At 38.6% G+C, this 24,312-nt stretch overlaps 2 non-coding genes across 2 annotated transcripts; one reads left to right on the top strand and one right to left on the bottom strand.

The window, feature by feature from the left end:
• Positions 1–5,031: 5,031 nt before the first annotated feature.
• LOC112428544 (U4 spliceosomal RNA) lies at positions 5,032–5,172 on the top strand. Its single transcript, XR_003020531.2, has one exon. It is a non-coding gene; the product is annotated as a U4 spliceosomal RNA (small nuclear RNA).
• Positions 5,173–7,058: 1,886 nt separating this feature from the next.
• Positions 7,059–7,199, bottom strand: LOC112428545 (U4 spliceosomal RNA). Its single transcript, XR_003020532.2, has one exon. It is a non-coding gene; the product is annotated as a U4 spliceosomal RNA (small nuclear RNA).
• Between the last annotated feature and the right edge of the window lie 17,113 nt (positions 7,200–24,312).

Genomic DNA, 24,312 nt, shown 5'->3' with positions numbered 1-24,312 from the left:
GTGATTCTCAGTAACATGTCTGTATCAGTCAGGGTCCTTACAGTAAAGGGATAGCACACCCAGCTGGGATTTTTAAAAATGATGTGTTTATTAAAAGGATTATTTATAGAGTTGCAGGTGGATTAAGGGATTAAGAGACCCAACAAGGGATGTTGAGGCATCCAGGGATTAGTAACAGTGGGAAGCCATTAGTTTACACATCTAAAGGGCAGGAGAGGAAATGGTATTATCCAAGCCAGTGAGAGTGGTGACTTTGGAAGAGGCCTCCAACAAAAGCTGTGGCTGTCAGAGGACCTAGCTACTGTCAGAACAGTCAGCTGGAGGAAGCCTCAGTGGGAGAAAATGCTCCAACCAGAAGCCCAAGGGCAGTGTGAGTGAGGAGACTCCCACTCCAAGGGTCACCCCTACTAAGAGGCAGAGCAAGGTGGAGAATGGATCTGGGGGCAAACTGAGAAAAATAACCTATTATCTAGCAAGGTCAAATGTAAGGGTGATAATTTAAGAGCCAAGTAAGTCTCCATTACTTAATAGGAACAAAACTACATCTAATAAACAGCAATACCTTAGGAAACAACTGACATAAATATAGTACATTATGTTAGTTTTGAACTAAAACTAATGAAAGGCATTTTAATGTACGTCACTGATTTATAGCTCTCATTCTCTCCTTTTCTATAAAAAAGAGTTAAGAATTTGCTTTTTGTTGCTTCTTTTTCTTTTTTTTTTTTTTTTAAGTTTTTTAATTTAAAAAACAATAGAGACATGGTCTCACTATGTTGCCCAGGCTGGTCTTGAATTCCTGGCCTCAAGTGATCCTCCTGCATGAGCCTCCCAAAGTGCTAGGATTACAGGTGTGAGCCACCACACTCAGTCTCTTTGATGATTCTTTTTAAACTTTTTGTTTAGAAATGATTTTAGACTTATTGAAAAGTTGCAAATCTAAAATAGAGAGTTCCTGCATACTGTTTACCTGGCTTCTCCTTATGTTAATAACTTATATAAGCATAATACAATGATCAAAACCAGCAAGCTACCATTGCAACAACACTATTAACTAAACTTATCCATTTCCCAGTTTTCTCCCTAAAGTCATTTTTTTGTGTGTTTTCTGGCTCCAATATCCCACGCTGAATTTAGTTGTGTCTCGTTAGTCTTCTCCAGCCTGTGACAGTTCCTCATTCTTTCCTTGTCTTCAATGAACTTGACACCTCTGATGAATCAGTTATTTTGTAGAAGGCCTCTCAATTTGGATTTGTCTGATGTTTTCTCAAGATTAGACAGAACTGCATTTTTAGCAAGAATATGCTGGAGTAATGTATCTTTCTCTGTATAAAATTTCAGGGGACCCATGATGGTAAGGTATCTTAGAAACAGAGTCTTACTCGGTTTCCCAGATTGGAGTGCAGTTGCACCATCGTAGCTCATTGTAGCGTCGAACTCCTGGGCTCAAGCGTTCCTCCTACCTCAGCCTCCCAACTAGCTAGGACTATAGGCGTGTACCACCATGCTCTGCTAATTTTTATTTTTATTTATTTATTTATTTATTTTTTGGTAGAGGCAGGGGACTTGCAATGCTGTACGGGCTGGTCTTGAACTTCTGCACTCAAGCAATACTACTGCCTTGGCCTCCCAAAGTGCTGGTATTATAGGCATGAGCCACTGTGCCTGGCCTGTTATTCCTATTTTAAAGATAGCAAAACTACATTCCCCCTCCCCCCTTTTTTTTAAATTTGAAGAACTATTGGATTTTCAGAATACTTACAAATATAGTCATATGATTTTTGACAAAGGAATCAAAAATTTAAATTTGTTTAATACTAGAACATTAGATTGATTGTGTCTTTCATTAGTCTTCAAGTGCTGGCAATGTGCTGGAACAGTCTTTCAAAGCACTGTTAGCTTTTAAATGATAGCTCACTCTGAAGTACTAATTTAAGAGCATGGCACGTCTCCAAAACTCATTTAAGAAACCAAGTGGTTAATTAAACCTTCAATCAGATTATTTGAGTGTTTTTTAATAAGTGTGCTGTGGTGCAGGCAAAAATGATGGTGGAATATACTTTGAAAATATGTCATTATTTTGGGGACCAATCCAAAGATCATTTACTACAGATAAATAATGATAACATGAATAACTATAATGATGACAACAATTTTGAGCTAGTTAGGACAAGAATTTGTCAATTAAATTTGTTCTGAATACCTTCTGAATAGATGTTAAATTTGAGTGAACATGGAAAATGGCACATTATCTAAATTACATTTTTATTGGCATAGGTAATAGTGTAACATGGCCCAAAATGACTAAGGATCAGAAGGCTAAACAGACCCAAGCGTTAGATATGTGAATACTTAATAATTGCCTCCAATAAAAAGAGGGTTTAAAATAAGTTGTCTTTGAATTGTGACTTTTTATAATAAAAATAAGAATAAAAAAACTAAAGCTAAAGATTTAATAAGTGACAATCTTTTAAAAATAGATTTTAATTCTGTACCCTCTCCATATCTGATTCCGATTTTCCAGAGGCAAACATCTTCAGCTCTTTTTAGCTCTTATAATATTTACTTCCATATATCCAAATACCCTTACACTGTGATATGGTTTAGCTGTGTCCCCACCCAAATCTCATCTTGAATTGTAACTTCCACAATTCCCATGTGTCCTGGGAGGAACCCAGTGGGAGGTAATTGAATCATGGGGGCAGGTCTTTCCTGTGCTGTTCTCATGATAGTGAATAAGTCTCATGAGATCTGATGGTTTTAAAAATGGGAGTTTCCAAGCACAAGCTTTCTCTCTTTGCCTGCTGCCATCCACATAAGATATGACTTGCTCCTCCTTGTCTTCTGCCATGATTGTGAGGCCTCCCCAGCCATGTGGAACTGTAAGTCCAATTAAACCTCTTTCTTTTGTAAATTGCACAGTCTCATGTATCTCTTTATTAACAGCGTGAAAATGGACTAATCCAATAAATTGGTACCAGGAGAGTGGGTGCTACTGAAAAGATACCTGAAAATGTGGAAGTGACTTTGGAACTGGGTAACAGGCATAGATTGGAACAGTTTGGGGGACTCAGAAGAAGACAGGAAAATGTGGGAAAGTTTGGAACTTCCTAGAGTCTTGTTGAATGATTTTGAACACAATGCTGATAGTCATATGAAAAATGAAATTCAGGCTGAGTTGGTTTCAGATGGAGATGAGAAACTTGTTGGGAACTGGAGCAAAGGTGACTCTTGCTATGTTTTAGCAAAGAGACTGGTGGCATTTTGCCCCTGCCCTAGAGATTTGTGGAACTTTGAACTTCAGAGAGATGATTTAGGGTATCTGGCAGAAGAAATTTATAAGCAGCAAAGCTTTCAAGAGGTGACTTGGGTGCTGTTAAAAACATTCAGTTTTAAAAGGGAAACAGAGCATAAAAGTTCAGAAAATTTGCAGCCTGACGATGGGATAGAAAAGAAAAACCCATTTTCTGAGGAAAAATTCAATTTGGCTGCAGAAATTTGCATAAATAACAAGGAGCCAAATGTTCATCCCCAAGACAATGGGGAAAATATCTCCAGGGCATGTCAGAGAACTTTGTAGTGGCCCATCCCATTACAGACCCAGAGGCTGAGGAGGAAAAAGTGGTTTCATGGACTGGGCCCAGGGTCCCTCTGCTGTATGCAGTCTAGGGATTTGTTGCCCTGTTTCCCAGCTGCTCCAGTTGTGACTAAAAAAGTCCGACATACAGCTTGGGCCATGGCTTCACAGGGTGCAAGCCCCAAGCCTTGGCTGCTTCCAGATGGTGTTGAGGCTGTGGGTGCACAGAAGTCAAAAACTGAGGTTTGGGAATCTCTGCCTAGATTTCAGAAGATGTGTGGAAACACCTGGATGTCCAGGCAGAAGCTTGCTGTAGGGGCAGGGCCCTCATGGAGAACCTCTGCTAGGGCAGTGCAGAAGGGAAATGTGGGGTTGGAGCCCCCACACAGAGTCACTACTGGGGCACTACCTAGTGCAGCTGTGAGAAGATGGCCACCATCCTTCACATCCCAGAATGGTAGATCCACTGATAGTTTGCACCATGCTCCTGGAAAAGCTGCAGACACTCAACGCCAGCCCATGAAAGCAGCTGGGAGGGAGGCTGTACCCTGCAAAGCCACAGGGGTGGAGCGGTCCAAGACCAGGGGAACCCACCTCTTGCATCAGCAGGACCTGGATGTGAGACATGGAGTCCAAGGAGATCATTTTGGAACTTTAAGATTTGAGCGCCCTGCTTGATTTCAGACTTGCATGGGGCCTGTAGACCCTTTGTTTTGGCCAGTTTCTCCCATTTGGAATGGCTGTATTTACCCAATGTCTGTACCCCCCATTGTGTCTGGGAAGTATCTACTTGCTTTTGATTTTACAGGCTCATAGGCATAAAGGGCTTGCCTTGTCTCAGATGAGATTTTGGACTGTGGACTTTTGAGTTAATGCTGAAATGAGTTAAGACTTTGGGGGACTATTGAGAAGGCATGATTGGTTTTGAAATGTAAAAAGCACATGAGATTTGTGGGGGGGCCTGGGGCAGAATAGTATGTTTGGTTGTGTACCCACCCAAGTCTCATCTTGAATTGTAACTCCCATAATTTCCACGTGTTGTGGGAGAAACCTGGTGGGAGGTAATTGAGTTATGGGGGTGGGTCTTTCCCATGCTGTTCTCCTGATAGTCAGTGGGTCTCACGAGATCTGATGGTTTTAAAAATGGGAGTTTCCCTGCACAAGCTCTCTCTTTGCCTGCCACCATCCACGTAAGATGTGACTTGCTCCTCCTTGCCTTCCTCCATGATTGTGAGGCCTCCCCAGCCATGTGGAACTGTATAAGTCCAATAAACCTCTTTCTTTTATAAATTCCCCCAGGTATTATATTTACATGAAAAATCTCATGTAAAGGTATTATATTTACATGAAAAATCTCAGACAACAGGAGGCAAAGATTCTTGTTCAGATTGTTTCATGCAACTGAAAATGTTTCTTATAGTCTCTCATAATCCACATTTAAAATATTACACATAAGCTTTGCACAGTGGCAGTATCATAGCCAATGAGGTTTATCCGAGGCACAATTATTTCTGATTGAAAACATTTCCCAATACCCTGCCATGAAGACTTGCAATATAGTTGGCATTAGCCATTTTTGACAGTCTCTACAGAGACTGAATATAATATTGTGATTTTTATATAAAAACATATAGCCTTATAATAATTAAAGACATTTTTACATTTAAAGACATTATTAAAGATATAGTTTCTTTAAACCTGTATTCTCTCTTCTCTCTAAATCATACTCAAATAATAGTAAAGAGTTCAAAAAGTAAAATATTTCAAGGAAAAAATGGCTAACATGGTAAAACCCTGTCTCTACTAAAAATACAAAAAATTAGCCGGGCGTGGTGGCTGGCGCCTGTAGTCCCAGCTACTTGGGAGGCTGAGGCAGGAGAATGGCATGAACTTGGGAGGCGGAGCTTGCAGTGAGCCGAGTTTCAGGTATGTCTTTATTAGCAGTGTGAAAAAGGACTAATATACACTGTTATTTCTTGATTTTTAAACAAAGGTGTTTAATATTAGCTCTTGACTTTTTACTATGGGAGGTGAGGATTTAGCTTACCTATCGTTACATACCATTTCCCCTTTTCTAACACATTATTATGATTTTACCATAATTCTTGGTAAGATAATATTCAGTGTTTATAATACTAGGAGTATGTGAAAATTACTTGTAATTAAGCCATGTAAAGTGATTATGATTCCATTTCCTGTTTTGAGCAACTTTTGGTTTTCTTTGGAATTCATAATTATCTCTGTTGTTTGCTTAGTTTTATATCATTACTCCTAAATCTCTCTGCTAGAAGTGTCACACCATAAAGTGATATAACAATTGCTATCTTTCCTTCTCTTTTCTCTCCTCCTTCCCTCTTTCCTTTTCTCCCTTTCTTTCTTTTCTCCCTTCCCTTCCCTTCCTTCTTTCTTCTCTCTTTTCTTCTTTTTTTCCTTCTCTTTCTCTCTCTGTCAGCACTCCTGGTGCTCTCTCTTACTTCAATCTGGACTGGTTGCTCTCTCAACCAGCCTGCTGTACAGTTCTTTTTCTTTTTACGAGACAGAGTCTTGCTCTGTCACCCAGGCTGGAGTGCAGTTGCGCAATCTTGGCTCACTACAACCTCTGTCTCCTGGGTTCAAGCAAATCTCTTGCCTCCTCCTCCCGACTAGCTGGCATTACAGGTGTCCGCCACCACACCCGGTAAGTTTTGTATTTTTAGTAGAGATGGGCTTTCATCATGTTGGCCAGGCTGGTCTTGAACTCCTGACCTTGTGATCTGCTTGCCTCGGCTCCCCAAAGTGTTGAGATTACAGGTATGAGCTATTGCGCCCAGCCTTCCTGCTGTACAGTTCTTATCCTGGGATCTTCCTTCACTTTCATATTGAGTATTCTATTTGCTTTTCCTTACAATTTATTGGCTTGCTTGTATTGGCGGGACCACTTCCTCTATTATCTTCTTGGAAAAAGTAAATGAGAATTAAATCTTTTGAGACCTCACAAGTTTGAGAATTTCTTATTCTATCATTGCATTTACTTGATAATTTGGCGAAGTATAGAATGCTGGGTTTGAAATAATTTTTCCTTAGTACTGTGAAAGCTGCTATTATTATTATTTTATTTTATTTTATTTTTTGAGATGGAGTCTCGCTCTGTCGCCCAGGCTGGAGTGCAGTGGTGTGAACTCGGCTCACTGCAAGCTCCGCCTCCCGGGTTCATGCCATTCTCCTGCCTCAGCCTCCCAAGTAGCTGGGACTACAGGCGCCGGCCACCACGCCCGGCTAATTTTTTGTATTTTTAGTAGAGACAGGGTTTTACCATGTTAGCCATTTTTTCCTTGAAATATTTTACTTTTTGAACTCTTTACTATTATTTGAGTATGATTTAGAGAGAAGAGAGAATACAGGTTTAAAGAAACTATATCTTTAATAATGTCTTTAAATGTAAAAATGTCTTTAATTATTACAAGGCTATATGTTTTTATATATATCACAATATTATATTCAGTCTCTGTAGAGACTGTCAAAAATGGCTAATGCCAACTATATTGCAAGTCTTCATGGCAGGGTATTGGGAAATGTTTTCAATCAGCAATAATTGTGCCTCGGATAAACCTCATTGGCTATGATACTGCCACTGTGCAAAGCTTATGTGTAATATTTTAAATGTGGATTATGAGAGACTATAAGAAACATTTTCAGTTGCATGAAACAATCTGAACAAGAATCTTTGCCTCCTGTTGTCTGAGATTTTTCATGTAAATATGCATTTTATAGCTGGAAGACTGCATAGCTTTACCACGTAGATTCATTGTTTAGCATATTTGGCAGTAAAAAACACAAAAGGAAAACGTTAAAAGTTACCATTCACACTCCCACCATTTAAAAAGAATAATTTATTTTACAAAGTAAAAAGTAAAATTACAATTCCCACTTCCAGGAAGATGGAGTAGATACACTTTTCCCCGTTCTTCCCACTAAGAACAACTAAAAACCCTGAACACTGTATACAAAACAAACGTAAGAGAAGACTCTGCCGGGCGCGGTGGCTCACGCCTGTAATCCCAGCACTTTGGGAGGCCGAGGCGGGCGGATCACGAGGTCAGGAGATTGAGACCACGGTGAAACCCCGTCTCTACTAAAAATACAAAAAACTAGCCGGGCGAGGTGGCGGGCGCCTGTAGTCCCAGCTACTCGGGAGGCTGAGCCAGGAGAATGGCGTAAACCCGGGAGGCGGAGCTTGCAGTGAACCGAGATCGCACCACTGCACTCCAGCCTGGGGGACAGAGCGAGACTCCGTCTCAAAAAAAAAAAAAAAGAGAAGACTCTGAAACTGGCAGAGAGGAAAGCAGACTGGCTAGTGACCTAGGAACCTGAGGATCAACATGCTGGTGAGTTTCCCAGGCTTTTCTTTTTGGCTTATATATTCCAGTCATGGAGCTTAAAAACCTGACTACCCGGAAACACTAACTGGCGTCGACAAAACAAACAACAACCCCAACAAAAGCCTGCTCTCTCCAGCCAAAGAAGTAGGAAAGAGGCAACCTACAAAACCAGAAATCTTTTAGACAATATGTACCTTACTATAGCCAAACACCACAGAAAACCTGTGGCCCCACCTTCACCTATGCCAGCGAAGGCCACGTGGCAGAGCCCAGCCTTCCCACCTCAAGAGGCTGTCACATTTATTCCTGCGGTAGGTAACAAGGCAGGCCCCCTGCCGTGTCACTGAAGACCACGTGGAGAGTCTGGACATCAACCTCCACCAGGCAGCAAAGGGGCTACCTATCCCTTCGCACTGGGTTGGTGTCAAAGCAGGCCTGTTGGAGTCAGGACTTCCACCGTCACCCGGTAGTAATGAGACCACCCCACCATGGAGAGCTGGAACTCCCACTGCTGCCACACTCTTGAAAGTACAACTTATCAAAATGTGTAGGACACAGCTAAAGAAGTGCTGGGGGAGAAATGTATAGCACGAAATGCTTACATTAGAAAAGATAAAAAGTTTCAAATTAGTGACCTACGTTCCCACTTCAAGAGCCTGGGGGAAAAAAAAGAGCAAAATAAACCCAAAGCAAGCAGAAGGAAGGAAATAATAAAGAGCAGAAATCTGTGAAATTGAAAACAGAAAGCAATAGAGAAAATCAATGAAAGAAATAGCTTTTTTTTTTTTTTTTTTTTTTTTTTTGTAAAGGTCAATAAATTCGACAAACCTAGCAAAACTAACAAAAAGAGAAGACACAAATTACCAATATCAGGAATAAAATGCGGGATATCACTATGGATTCTGCACCTGTCGAAAGGATGAGGAAATACCATAAACAGTTTTCACATGTATGTTTGAAAACTTAAGAAAAATAGAACAATTCCTCCAAAAACACAAATTACCATAACTCACCCCAAATAAAATAGATAATTTGAATATCTCTGACATTTTCAAGAAAATCAGACTCATAATTTTAAAACTACCAACAAAGAAATGTCCAGGCCCTGACGATTTCAGTGGAAAATTCTATGAAGTATTTAAAGAAGAATTAACACCAATTCTACATAATCTGTCCTAAAAGATAGAAGAAGAGGGGATGTTTTCAAATTCATGTTATAAAACTGCTATTATCCTGATACCAAAACCAGACAATGACAATACACAACACAAAATTGAAAACTGTGGACCAATCAATGTCCCTTATGAATATAGATGCAAAAATCCTTAACAAAATATTAGCTAGTAGAATTTAGCAATATATTAAAAGAGTTATACACCATGACCAGCGATATTTATTCCAGGGATGCTAGGCTGGTTCAATATTTAAAAATGAATCGATGTAGCCTATCATGTTAACAGGCTAAAAAAGAAAAGTTACGTTATTACATCAATTATTGTAGAAGAAGCATTTATCAAAATTTGACACATTCATGATAAAAACTCTCGGAAAAATAGATATAGAGAGAAACTTCCTCAACTTTATAAGGAATATGTATATAAAACCTATAGCTAACATTATACTTAATGGGTAAAAAACTAAATGCTTTCCTTTCATGGTGGGGAAAAAGGCAAGTATGTCCAACCTTATCACTCTTATTCAACATAGAGCAATAAGGTATGAAAAGGAAATAAGTACATAAACTGGAAAGAAAGAAATAAAATTATCCCTATTTGCAAATAATATGATTGTCCACATAGAAAGTCCTAAGGAATCTACAAAAACAATCTCCTAGAACTAATAAGTGAGTTGAGCAAGGTCACAGGATGTGAAATAAACATAAAAAAATCAATTGTATTTCTATACCAGCAGTGAATTCCTGGACACTGAAATTCAAAATACAATACCACTTTCAATGACTTAAAATAAAATAAAATAAAATGAAATACTTAGGTGTAAATGTAAGAAAACATGTACAGGCCTTGTATGCTGGAGACTACACAGTGCTGATGAGAGCAACTGAAGAAGATATACATAAATGGAGAGACATACCATGATCATGGATTGGAAGATTCAATATAGAGAATATACCAATTCTTTCCAATATTTTTCTTTTCTTTCTTTTTTATTTATTTAAATTTTATATAAACATTCTAAATAGAGATGGGGTCTTGCTATGTTGACTAGGCTGGTCTTGAACTCTTGGCCTCAGGCGATTATCCCATCTCAGCCTCCCAAAGTGTTGGGATTACAGGTGTGAGCCACTGTGCCCAGCCAGTTCTCTCCAAATTGATATGCAGGTCAATCTCTTTATAAAAAAAGATTTTTTTTTTTTTTGAGACGGAGTCTTGCTTTGTCACCCAGGCTGGAGTGCAGTGACACAATCTCAGCTCACTGCAACCTCAGCCTCCTGGTTTCAAGCGCTTCTCCTGCCTCAGCCTCTGGAGTAGCTGGGATTACAGGCATGTGCCATCATGCCTGGTTAATTTTTGTGTTTTTAGTAGAGAAGGGGTTTTGCCATGTGGCCAGGCTGGTCTCAAACTATTGGCCTCAAGTGATCCACCCCCTCGGCCTCCCAAAGTTCTGGGATTACAGGTGTGAGCTACCATCCCTAGCTGCAGGTCAGTCTCTGTAAGAATTCCTAGAAGGTCTTTTGCATATATGTATGAGATTATTTCAAAATTTTTATGAAGAGGCAAATACATAAGAATGGATTAAAACAAATTTGAAAAAGAGGAATTAGTCTGCTTAATTTCAAGACTGATTTTATAGCTACAGTAATCAAGAATGTGTGGTGTTGTTGAAGGGAGAAACAGACAGACCTGAGGAACAGAATAGAAAACCCAGAAATTGCCCCCTCACAAATATACCCAACTGACTTGATAAAGGTGCAAAATCAATTCAATAAAGAAAAAATAGTCTTTTTAACAAGCGGTGCTGGAGCAATTGGACATCTATGGGGGAAAAAAATACCACGAAATGAAAGAATAAAAAGAAAAAAATACATTTGGCCTAAGTCTTGGAGGACTTGGAGGACTTGGAGGGAATCTTGCTCTGTCACCCAGGCTGGAGAGCAGTGGTGCGATCTCTGCTCACTGCAAGCTCTGCCTCTGGGGTTCACATCATTCTCCTGTCTCAGCCTCCTGAGTAGCTGGAACTACAGGCTCCTGCCACTACGTTCGGCTAAATTTTTTTTTTCTTGTATTTTTGGTAGAGATGGGGTTTCACAGTGTTAGCCATGATGGTCTCAATCTCCTGACCTCCCAATCCACCTGCCTTGGCCTCTCAAAGTCCTGGGGTTACAGGCGAGAACCTCCACGCCTGGCTAGCCTAAGTCTTACCTTATACAAAAAGGATCATGGAATTAAATGTAAAATGTAAAGCTGTAACACTTTTAGAAAAAAAAGTATAGGAGGAAATATTTGGGATCTAGAGCTAGGCAAATAATTCTTAGACTTGACACCAAAAACATGATCCATAAAAAGAAAAATTGATAAATTAGATCACATCAAAATTAAACATTTTGGTTCTGCAAAAGATCCTAATAAGAGGATAAGATGGAAAGTTTCAGAGTGTGAGAAAGATTTGCAAGTTAAATGCAAATTAAAACTACAATGTGATACCATTACATAATTATCAGAATGGCTAGAATTAAAATAGACAACACCAAATGCTGGAGAAAATACAGAGTAACTGGATCATTCATATATTTCTATTTTGAATGTAAAATAGTGTGGTTACTGTGGAAACCTGTATAGGAGTTTCTTAAAAATTAAATATATAACTATCATACAACCCCGTCATTGCTTATGTTTAGCCATTTCTTATGAACAAGGCTTATATTCACACAAAAACCTATACATGAATGTTTCTAGTAGTTTGATTTGTAATAGCAAAAACTGGAAGCAACTCTCAGGTCACCCTTTCACAGGTGATTAGTTAAACATACTGTGATATATCCATACCCTGGAATACTACTCAGCAATCAAAAGCAATGAACTATTGACACGTGCAGCACCCTGGATGAATCTCCAGAGAATTATGTGAATTTAAAAAAGGAAATTTCAAAAGGTTACATATTGTATGGTTCCCTTTATATAACATTCTTGAAATGAGAAATTACAGTTGACCCTTGAGCAACACGGATTTGAACCACACAGGTCCACTTACTTTTTAACTTCGCTTAGTTTTTTTTTTGTTTTTGAAAGGAAAGGTCTCATATATTTATTACTGAATCCAACCTACTAGTACACATGCAGCACATACACAGAGAAAAAAAATATTCCCAATAAAACATGTACAACTGTCCAGATAGTGGTGACATTTTCAGGTTGATATGGTAAGATGGTCATGACCTTGACACTACCTCACGTGCAATTCCTTATAGACCCAGACTGGTTCTTCTCCAATGTCTCCTTTTGGTGTTGTACCTGATTTTATTACCAGTTTTCATCCAAATCCACTGGGCAATGGGATGATTTTGCTTTTGTTTCTTGGCCAGGAAATGCTTAATCCTGAAAGTCTTGTGAGAAGGCATGGTGATAAATGGAGTCAAGCACACGCCATCATGGCAGAGAAAAAAGAGAGCGAATTTTTTAAATTTTTATTTTTATTGCAATAGTGTTTTGGGTACAAGTGGTTTTTGGTTACATAGATAAGTTCTTAGTGGTGATTTCTGAGATTTTGGTGCACCCACTTTTTAAAAAATTACACTTTTTATTTGGAGTTAAATGTTGATTCACATTTAATCACATTTTGATTAACAAAAAATAATACAGAGAGATCCCATGTACCCTTAACCAGGTTTCTCCACTAGTAGCATCTTACAAAATTGTAGCACAAAATCATGAGTGTGTTGACATTGATATAGTCAAGAACATTTCCATGACCACAAAGATTCCTCATACTGCCCTTTTACAGCCACATCCACTTCTCACTGTCTCCTAACAATTACTAATCTTTTCTGTTTCTATGCGGATGACGCTTGAATAATGCAAGGGTTAGGAGACAGTTGAAAACCCCATATAACTTTTGACTACCCCGAAACTTAACCACTAATTGCCTACTATTGACAGGAAGCCTTACCAATAACATGAACAGTCAATTAACACATAAATAGACTATATCCACACATATTTTATGCATTAGATAATATGCAGTAATAATATGCCCAAGACAGCTTTGTAGATCAGTGCACCTGGTACTTTTCTCTCTCTGTCTTTTTTTTTTTTTTTTTTAATGACTACAGAGTGGTCTATTGCAGAAATATATAATTTGTTTTCCCTATTGATGGGCTTCCACGTTTGTTATGAGTTGAATTGTGTCCTTCACAAAAAGCTATGTTGAAGTCATAATCCCCTCTACCAAGGAGCATGACCTTGTTTGGAAACAGGAACTTTATAAAGTGATCAAGTCAAAATAAGATGATTAGGGTGGGCCCTAATCCAATATGACTAATGAGCTGTAAGGACACAGAGGCAGACACGCACACAGGGAAGACTATGAAGACAAGGGATTGGAGTGATGCATCTACAAGCCAAGGAACACAAAGATTGATTGCTGGCAACCACAGAAGCTAGGAAGAGGCAAGGAAGGATTCTCCTTCAGTTTTCAGAGGAAACATGGCCCTGTAGACACCTTGATTTTGGACATCTAGCTTCCAGAACTCTGAGACCATACATTTCTGGGGCTTAAAGTCACCCAATTTGTGGTACTTTGTTACAGAAGCATCTCCAGGAATTGAATACAATGATGTTTTTACTCTTATTAACTGCTGCAATGAAAAATTCTTACACACATAGCTTTACATGCTCATATTATTTCTGTAGGATGGGTGCAATTTTTATAAATCATACTGTATGTATGTGATACATGTTAGTATACATATGATACATGATATACTCCCGAATTACCCTGTGAGCATTATTTTAATGTATGAGACCCAGAGAAATTTTATCTGTTATGGGGATTAGGGCTGGAGTTGCAGGTTCCATTGAAAGCCACTTCCCCATATGGTAGTTATTGTACTGCCTAGCTAGACATTGTAATCTCAGTTATGTGTAAATAGGTATTATTGCTTACTAGTTAACACTGACTTAATCTTAGAGAATAGTCATATTTTTGTACTAACCATGTTTAGATTCAATAGCAGTGACCAAAAAGGATTTAACAAATACTTCAGAACCAGCCTTAGGTCTAATTTCAGTCAAAAGTTGGGTTGGTCTTCTCCGCTCTTAGCCTGACTTTGCTAGGCTCTTTCTCTAGGCGCTTCATCAATCTCCCTTCACTCCTTTTTCCTCTTTCCTCATAAATTTGCCAAACTTATATTCTGAAAAAAAAAAACTATAGGGACAATCATTTATAGAACTTTACGTATTTAGCCAAATATGCATTTTCTTTTACAAAATTGGCTTTATAAGCCTGGAATTTTATGCATTAATGAGCGGACTAGGGGAGTGTATAGAAAAATGAAGGACCAATCCTAATGCACTAAAAAATCAGACTGCAGGCTGGCATGGTGGCACAGATTGTAATCCCAGCACTTTGGGAGTCCCAGGCAGGCAGATCACTTGAGGCCAGGAGTTCAAGTTCAGCGTGGCCAACATGGCAAAACCCTGTCTCTACCAAAATACAAAAATTAGCCAGGCATTGTGGTGCACGCCTGTAATCCCAGCTACTTGTATGGCTGAGACATAGAGAATAGCATGAATCCAGGAGGCAGGGGTTGCAGTGAGCCAAGATTGCTCCACTGCATTCCAACCTGGGTGACAGAGTGAGACTCTGTCTCAAGAAGAAAAAAGAAAAAGAAAAAGAAAAAACAAATCATCAGACTGGATAGTCACTGTGGCTCATGCTTGTAATCCTAGCACTTTGGGAGGCCAAGACAGGCAGATCACGAGGTCAGGAGTTCGAGACTAGCCTGGCCAAAATAGTGAAACCCTGTCTCTACTAAAAATACAAAAAATTAGCCGGGTGTGGTGGTGGGTGCCTGTAATCCCAGCTACTTGGGAGGCTGAGGCAGGAGAATGGTTTGAACCCGGGAGGCGGAGGTTGCAGTGAGCCAAGATCACGCCACTGCACTCCAGCCTGGGCAACAGAGTGAGACTCCGTCAAAAAAAAAAAAATCATCTGACTGCAGAGAATCCCTTGACCCATATATGGGCCTGGTTAGCATGTGTTTCCTACCTTCCTTCTATTTCTAAACCTTTAGGCTGTACATATACATGATGTATTTAGGGTGATAGTCCAATCTTCAGCCACCTGTGAACTCTTCCCTTTCCGTGTCCAGCAAAAATGTCAGGAAAGGGGAAGAAACAAGGAGTTTCAACAAGTAGACAAGTGACGGAGCAACTCGCCTATTTCTTGGCTCAGTGAAGTCTTTATTCTCCTGCTGCCCCTTGAAATGCAGTAGGCAACACATGTAGTCTGTGAATGGAAAAAATTCTTGAAGAATAAGCTCTGAGACAATGTTGAAGTTCAAACTCATCTTCAAAGAAGGCCTCACATCGTCCCTTTCTTGCCCTCTCAGCGCGACTCCCCTCTTCTGGGCGTTTCTCACTTGCTTTTCTCTCCTTGTCCTGAGGTTTCTTCTTTTGCTGCTGACAATGTAAACTACTGATTTAGTAAGGGCTGGGTTGAACTTTGGAATAAAGCTCAAGCACAGCTTTTTCTTCCTTTCCATCATCTTTTCCTTTAAGTTGGAGCCTACGATATTTTTAAACATTAGCTAAATATCTATATTTTACAACAAACATTTTGAAAACAAGAGTCTCATTTATTTTTATTAAAGAACTGAAGTATCTGGAGTTTCTAGAACTTTAGCCACTCACGGTTCTTTTAAATATTGTTAAGAAGAAAAATACTAAGAAGAAAAATGATTCACGGACTAAGAAGAAAAATGATTTTGAATAGGAGGATAGCTGTGGTCGTTATTTTTTTCTTTCCTCCTGCACACACCTCAGGAAGGAGAATACAAAAACACCCTTTAGACTACTCTCTTGAGAAGTGCTCCTTAAGCTCAGAATAACCCCAAACAAGCAAAACCTTTATGTTGAGCAGAGAGTGGGTGTGGAGGAGAAAGAACGTTGAAAAAGACATGGAACACTGGGCTCTTCTTAGAAAGACATGCTGCTTTCACTGTCTCTAAATGCTGTTTACCAAGGAAAAGGATGGTAGAAAATCTACCCATTATACAAGTGGTTTGAATCTCTAAATTTGACTTCAGTTTCTAAGCTGAACAACCTGTGTAAATAAAACTAAAATTACTTCAGGCTTCTGTATGCAACATTCCCCGCCACCGCCTTTTTTTTTGGCCCGTGGTTGGCACTCCAGTTTGGGTCAAGCTTGTTAGTAAAACACCAGGTGTGCAGACAGGAAAGACTTTCTGAATGGGCCCCTAATTTCATCACCTCTCAACCCCTAAGTGGAAATCACTTGTCATTTGGGGAAGTAAAATATTTTTGATATTTGGTCTTCTTTTTGAAAGACGATAGTCCCGTGGAATATTAGACTGTATTCACCTTGATGGCTCCGTATATCCAAATGTCTATTATAAATATTCTAACTTGCTGCCTTGTCATTATTTTAGATTCAACCTATCTAAAATCAGATTTATCATTCCTCTTTTCCTGGTCATTCACCAAATTTATTTATTTATTGGAGGAAAAATTGCATGTGTTATTTGTACCAGGGACAGGGCTAGGTGCCAGGCCTACAGCCCTTATGGAGCTTACATTCTAACCAGTGGAATCAGATATTAAACCTTCATTACCTTAATGATCGTATACTTACAACTGAGAGAAATGTGATAGAAGAGATGTACATGGGGAATGAATGTGTTTACATGTGGGGGTGTGACCTAACCTGGAGATACATGAAAATTGCATTGAAGAAGTCGTGGCTGAGCTGTACCCTAAAACGACTAGATATTTTCTGACGGAGGCACTGTGGAGTGTGTTCAGGGAAACAGCTTGTGAAAAGGAACCGAATTGTGAAGAAACATGACGTGAAAGAAATTGGAAAAGGCTGGGGTGGCTGAAATAGAGAATGAGGAGAGAGTGACAAAATTTAGTTGGGAATGTAGGCAAGTCTTAGAGCATAAAGGACTCTGAGCCATCTGAGAGAGTTTGAATATTATCCTAAAAGCAAGAGAAAGTCATTTAATGATTTGAAGCAGGAGAATGATGTACCATCAAATTTAACTTAAAAAGGATGAAATAAAATAATTCTGGTTTCTGTGAGTAGAATGGAAACAGACTCTGGTAGTTACAATTTTTGTTCATCTAGCCACTTTCCCTTTCTCCCCAGTGCTGGTGACAGAACCCCTCTGCTGTGGGGAGCCCTTGCCATAGGACTTGGGTGGAATTTACTCTCCCTCATTGCCCAGCACAGGAATGAGGATATAATCCAGTTCTAACCAACCACAGTTCCCTATTCTCCTGGCCTGTGTTTGGTTCAGGATTGGGCACATGACCCAGGTTAGACTAACCAATGCCCTCTCTAACTTTTGCTCAAACTCTAAGGGAAGAGGTAATCCTTGTTCCTCTGGATTGCTACCTGTAAGGACCAGGTCAGATCAGCAAGGAAAAGATCAACAATTTTTTACATCATTTGCAGAGAGCCATCTGAGAACAAAACCAACATGGGGGAAGTACAATTAAGAGTTAAAGAGAAAAACAGGCAAGGCTCAGTGGCTCACCCTGTAATCCCAGCACTTTGGGAGGCTGAGGCAGCAGATCACTTGAGTCCAGGGGTTTGAGACCAGCCTGGGTGACATGGCAAAACTCCGTCTCTACCCAAAAATAAAAAAAAAAAATTAGCCAGGGTGGTGGTGCATGCCTGTAGTCTCAGCTACTCAGGAGTCTGAGGTGGGAGGATTGTTTGAGCCCAGGAGGCAGAGGTTGCAGTGAGCTGAGAATATATCACTGCACTCCTGTCTCTAAAATGAAATAAAGAGAAAAATTGAGTTCTGAATAAATTAGGCAAATCCATAGATCTAGTCATGACTAGTTCACTTCTTCTTGGTTATATAAATATATTTCCTTATTTTAAAAACATTAGTGTGAAAAGAATTTCTGTCATTTGCAACCAAATGTCCAGATCAGTGCTGGGGATAAGAATAGATGCAGGGGGAACCGTTTGGTAGGTTATTAGAATGGCACAGGTGAGAGATGATGGCTTGAACTTGTGTGGTTATGATGGAAATGGAGAGAAGCCAACACATTTGAAGTCTATTTAGGAGATACACATCAGCAGGCCTGATTAGATTTGGGAGTGAAGAGGAATGAGAGTAATGGTGTCAAAAACATCTGCTACTTTTCTGGGTTGCATATCTAAGGATGCCATTCACTGAGACAGAAAACACCCAAGAAAGAGTAGTTTTGGGGGTGGTGATGAAAGGAGATTTTTTTTCCCTTTTTTTTTTTTTTTTTTTTGAGATGGAGTCTCGCTCTGTCGCCCAGGCTGGAGTGCAATGGCATGATCTTGGCTCACTGCAACCTCCACCTCCCGGGTTCAAGCGATTCTCCCACCCTTAGCCTGCTGCGTAACTGGGATTACAGGTGCCCACCATCACGCCCAGCTAATTTTTGTATTTTTAGTAGAGACGGGGTTTCGCCATGTTGGCCAGGCTGGTCTTGAACTCCTGACCTCAGGTGATCTGCCTGTCTTGGCCTCCTAAAGTGCTGGGATTACAGGTGTGAGCCAACACGCCCAGCTGAAAGGAGATCTTTAGTTCAGTTGTGACCATAATGAGTTTGGGATTAGTGAGAGACACATGTCCGTTAATGGCAGTATCATTCTACTAACCACGTAGAATTAAAACCATTATATTCTTTAACTTAACCTCTCTCTATCATCCCTACAAACCCAGAAAAATCTTAAGGTCTGTACTTTTAAAAATTCAACTTCATTGAAGCATAATTTAGAAAACTGAAATGCATACACTTCGTATGTACAGTACAATGAGTTGTAAATATGCACATACCCAGGTAACCATCTACACAATCCAGATATAGAACAGATCCATCATCCGAGAAGTTCCTCTGTGCTTCTTCCCAATCTATCCGCTGCTCCCACAACCCCTGGTCCAAAGCAAACACACATCTTCCTTTCATCACTGTAGATTGATTTTGCTTTTGCTAGTCTTTTGTATAGATGGAACTATAGAGTATGTACTTTTGTGTGTGTCTGGATTCTTTAGTTCAGTGTAATGTTTTTGAGATTGACCCATTTTATTGCAGAGTTATTCCATTGTATGGATATACCATAATTTGTTAGTTCACTCTACTGTTAATGGATTTTTAAGCTATTTCTAATTTTTGGCTTCTGGGAACAAAGCTGCAATGAACTTCTCACCTGCAAGTAAGTCTTTGTGTGGACGTATTTTTTTTTTTTCTTGAGTAAATTCTTAGGAGTCGGATTGCTGAGTCACATGGTAAGAGTGGGTTTGCTTAACTTTATGGGAAATTGCCAGATTATTTTCCAAAGTGGCTGTACCTCCAGCAATGTGTGAGAGAGCCAAGTTGCTTCCACATTCTTGTCAATGCTTGGTCTTGTTATTTTTTAAAATTTTAGCCATCGTAGTGCAAGTATAGTGATATCGCATTGTGGCTTAATTTGCATTTTCCTGATAACTAATGATGTTGAGCATTTTGCAAGGTGCTTATTTGCTATTTGTATGTATTATTTGGAGAAGTGTCTGTTCAAATCCTTTGTTCATTTTTTCCTTTTTAGTTGACACATAATAATTGTACATATTTATCAGATGCAGAGTGATATTTCCATACATGTACGCAATATATAAGAATCAAATCAGGATAATTAGCATATCTATCACCTTAAGCATTTATCATTTCTTTGTGTTGTGAACATTCAAAATACTCTCTTCTAACTTTTTGAAATTGTACACGAAGTCGTTTTAAACTATATTTACTCTACAGTGCTGCAGAACATTAGGATTTACTTCTCCCATCTAGCTGTAACTTTGCATCCATTAATCAACCTCTTCCTGTCTTTCCCTTCCCATTATCCTTCCCAGCTGCTAATGTCCACGTCTATGAACTCAATTTTTTTTTTAGCTCTTACATGTGACTGAGAATATGTGGTATTTATCTTTCTGTGACTGACTTATTTCACTTATTTTGTTAATTTTTTATAATAGCTTTTCATTTTGAAATAATTATAGGTTCACAGTAAATTACAAAAATAGTACAGAGTGCCACAAACCTGTCACCTTGCTTCCCAATGGTGACAGGTTAAATAGTTGTAGTACAGTATCAAAATCAGCAAATTTATATCAGTATTACTATCAACAAAGTTTATTCAGTTTCACCTTTGATTAAATCTGCATTCATTTGTGTGTGTGTTGTATATTTCCATGTAATTTTATCTCATATACAAATTTGTGTAACCACATCAAGACACAGAGCTGTTCTATCATCACAAAAGAACTCCTTCATTACTTTGTATTCACATACCTCACTCTATCCTTTTTCCTGTCCTCTAGCAAACTCTAATCTCTATCTCTAGAGTTTTGTCCTGTTGAGAATTGTATATATTAATAAATAGAATCATATAGTATGTAACCTTTTGAGACTGGCTTTTTCACTCAGCATAATTCCCTTGAGATTTACTCAAGTTGTGTCTATGAATAATCTATTCCTTTTTATTTCTGTGTAGTATTCTATAGTATGACAGATGTATCACAGTTTTCACATTCACCCATTAAAAGATATTTGAGTTGTTCCTACTTTTTGACTATTTATAAAGCTGCTATGAACATTCATATACAGGTTGTTGTGGGAACATAGGTTTTTATTTCTTTTGCATAAATGCCCAGCAATATTGGGTTATTTATTTTTTCATTATGGAGTTACAAGGGTTTTAAGAATATATTCTGAATAAACTCCCTGATGAAATATTAATTTGAAAGTATTTTCTTTAATTCTGCAGGTTTTAAAAACTTTCATGGTGGTATCATTTGCAGGACAAAAGTGTTTAGTTTTGATGAGGTTCAAATTATCTATTTTTTCTTTGGTTGTTTGTGCTTTGGGTATAATACCTAAGAAACCATTGCCTAATCCAAGGTCACAAACATGATTTACACTTAAATTTTCTTCTAGGAGTTTTAGTTTTAGGACTTGTAAAGTGCTAAACTAATTGTTTAGGTCTTTGATCCATTTTCAGTGAATTTTTGATAGAATGCAGAACAGGAGTGAAACTTCATTCTTCTAACTGTGAATATCTAGTTGTCCCAGATCATTTGAATTGTCTTGGCACCTGCTTCAAAAATTAATTGTCCATAAATGTATGGGTTTACTCTGGTAAAAGTCTGTTTCATTGATCTATATGTCTATTCTTATACTAGTACTGCACAGTCTTGCTTGATGCCTGTAGCTTTGTAGCAAGTTTTGAGAACAGGAAGTATGAATTCTTCAATTTTGCTCTTCTTTTTCAAGGCTGTTATGTTAATCAGAGTCCTTTGCATTTCCATATGAATTTTAGGATCAGCTGCTTAAATGCTACAAAAAAGCCAGCTGGAATTTTGATAGGAATTCTATTGAATTTGTAGATCAATTTGGGATGTATTGTCATTCTAACAATATTAAGTCTTCAAATACATGAGCATGAAATGTCTGCATTTACTTAGGTCTTCTTCAATGTCTGTTAACCATGCAGTGGTTTATATTTCTTCTATTAAAAAATCTTATATTTCTTTTGTTAAATTTATTTTATTTTATTTTGGAACAGTCTCACTTTGTGACCCAGGCTGGAGTGTAGTGGCGCAATCTCAGCTCACTGCAACCTCTGCCTCTCAAGTTCAAGTGATTCTTGTGCCTCAGCCTCCTGAGTAGCTGGCATTATAGGCATGCGCCACCACACTTGGCTAATATTTGTATTTTGGGGTTTTGCTATGTTGGCCAGGCTGGTCTCAAACTCCTGGGCTCAAGCAGTCCACCCACCTTGGCCTCCCAAAGTGCTGGGATTACAGGCGTAAGCCACCATGCCTCACTGTTAAATTTATTCCTCAGTATTTTGACACAATTGTAAATGGAATTTTTTGTTTAAATTTTATTATGACTGTTCATTCATATTGTACAGAAATTCATTGGTTTTTATATATTACTCTTGTATCCTGCAATTTTTTTGGATTTGCTTATTAGATTCCATAGCATTTTAATGCATTACTTAGGATTTTCTGTATACAGGATTATGTCATCTGCAAATGGAGATTGTTTTACTTCTTACCAATCTGGACATGCTTTATTTACTTTTCCTAACTAATTGTCCTTGTTAAAACCTCAGTGTAATGTTGAATAAAAGTAGGAAGAGCAGAAATTCTTTTCTCCTTCATTGTTCATCATTTTAGGGCTAAAGTTTCCAAACTTTCAACATTAAGTATGATATTGGCTGTGAGTTTTCCATTGATTCCTTCTATCATGTTAAGGCAATTCCCCCAAACTAGTCCTGGTTTGTTGAGTGCTTGCCTGCCTGCCTCCCTCCCTCCCTCCCTCCCTCCCTCCCTCCCTCCCTCCCTCCCTCCCTCCCTCCCTCCCTTCCTTCCTTCCTTCCTTCCTTCCTTCCTTCCTTCCTTCCTTCCTTCCTTCCTTCCTTCTCTCCTTTCCTCCTTTCCTCCTTCCCTCCTCCCAACCAAAGTGTTGATTTCTTTGTAAAGAATGCTGTGGAAAGTATTCTTGTACTGATAGATAGGCCCGAGACTTTATGATCTTAGGAATTTTACAGAATCATATTATCTCATTATATTCATGCAAAATAGGTTCTCTTGACAACAAGAACAACTCAGAGTCAGGGTCCAAAATATATTAATTCTTTAGTAAGTTAATCAAAAATCCTTTATGAGTCTATTCTTTCATCTTAGAGGGCATCTGTCTTTTGCAATTCAAATAATGTAAACTTTTTTTTTCCAAACAACCTATTTATCCCAATCAGATAATTTTTTTCCCAATCCTTTTGTCAGAGATAATTAAAAAAAAGAAAATATTTTTTCTCTCCTTCATTCAGGTCCAAGTATTTGTTATCATAATCAATAAAGTCTTTAGAAATAATTTGGATTTACAGTGCTGATTTAGATGCTGTTGAGCAGAGATAATATAACAGACACACCCCGGGGTGACCGTATCTTTAGAATTATTCCTTATTCTCAGCTTTCAAAATTCAGATACTATGGTGGGACTATCGAGTCATATTTCTACCAAGAGACTCTACTTGATTAAAACAGGAATGGTCATCAAACTCAAGGGGGACCAGGCCATTGACTGGGCTAAACAAACTTAGTTCCCTCCCTCAATAATTTACACCCGAAGGCAGAGAAGTGTGATTAGATGCTGTAGGGAATTGGAAATTCGAGGAGATATAGAGCTAGGATTAGGGCTGACACAAGACAAGACAGATTTCTCTTATGGGCAAATGTAACTAAATAATTTGGCAAAGGAAGTCAGTCTTCAGAGAGAAAAATGTGGCAGTGGTGCAGGAAAAAACTGAGATGAGCATCAATGAGAGTTCAGAGAGGGAAGCAGAGGAAGAGCTTCAGAGCTTGTTTATCCAGTTCCAAGCCTCATGTGGAAGCCGAAAGTAATTCCTTCCTATGGATGTACGCATTATTCAGTACACTTGAGACTTACATTTGATTCGGTTTAAAAAAATAAACTTTTAATTTTGAAATAATTTTAACTTTGCAGAAAAGTTGTGACAGTAGTACAGAGAATTCCTGTATATTTCTCATCCAATTTTTCCATTGTTAACATACTACATTTCCATGGGATGTTCGTCAAAACTAGGAAACCAACATCGTGCCATTGCTATCGATAAAATTCCAGACTTTATTTGGATTTCACTAGTTTTTCCATTAACGTCTTCCTTCTGCTTCAGGAGCCATTCCAGACACCATATCCAGTTGCTATGTCTCCTTCATCTCTTTTAGTCAGTGACAGTCTCTCAGACTTTTCTTGTTTTTCATGACCTCGACAGTATTTTGTAGAATATCCCCAATCTAGATTTGTCTGTTGTTTCTCTCATGATTAGATGTGGCTTACGGGTTTTGGAAAAGAATGCCACAGAAGCAAAGTACCCTCCTCATTACATCACAACACATCATCAGGGGTACCTGATATCCACATGACATCACTGGTGAGGTTAACTTTCATCACTTGGAGTAAATGGTATTTGCCAGATTTTCTAATTCAGTGTTACTATTTTTCTCTTTTCCGGCTTTATTCTTTGGAAGTGAGTCATCAGTTCAATGTATTATTCATTGTTTTCCAGAGAAACCAAACCAATAGGTTTGTAAATATACACAAACCCTATATATGTGTGTGTATA

This window comes from Macaca nemestrina, chromosome 10 (genome assembly GCF_043159975.1).
Source record: "Macaca nemestrina isolate mMacNem1 chromosome 10, mMacNem.hap1, whole genome shotgun sequence".
Classification (NCBI taxonomy): Eukaryota; Metazoa; Chordata; class Mammalia; order Primates; family Cercopithecidae; genus Macaca; species Macaca nemestrina.
Note: the sequence above shows the minus strand (reverse complement) of the source record. Positions and strands in the feature narration are given on the sequence as shown.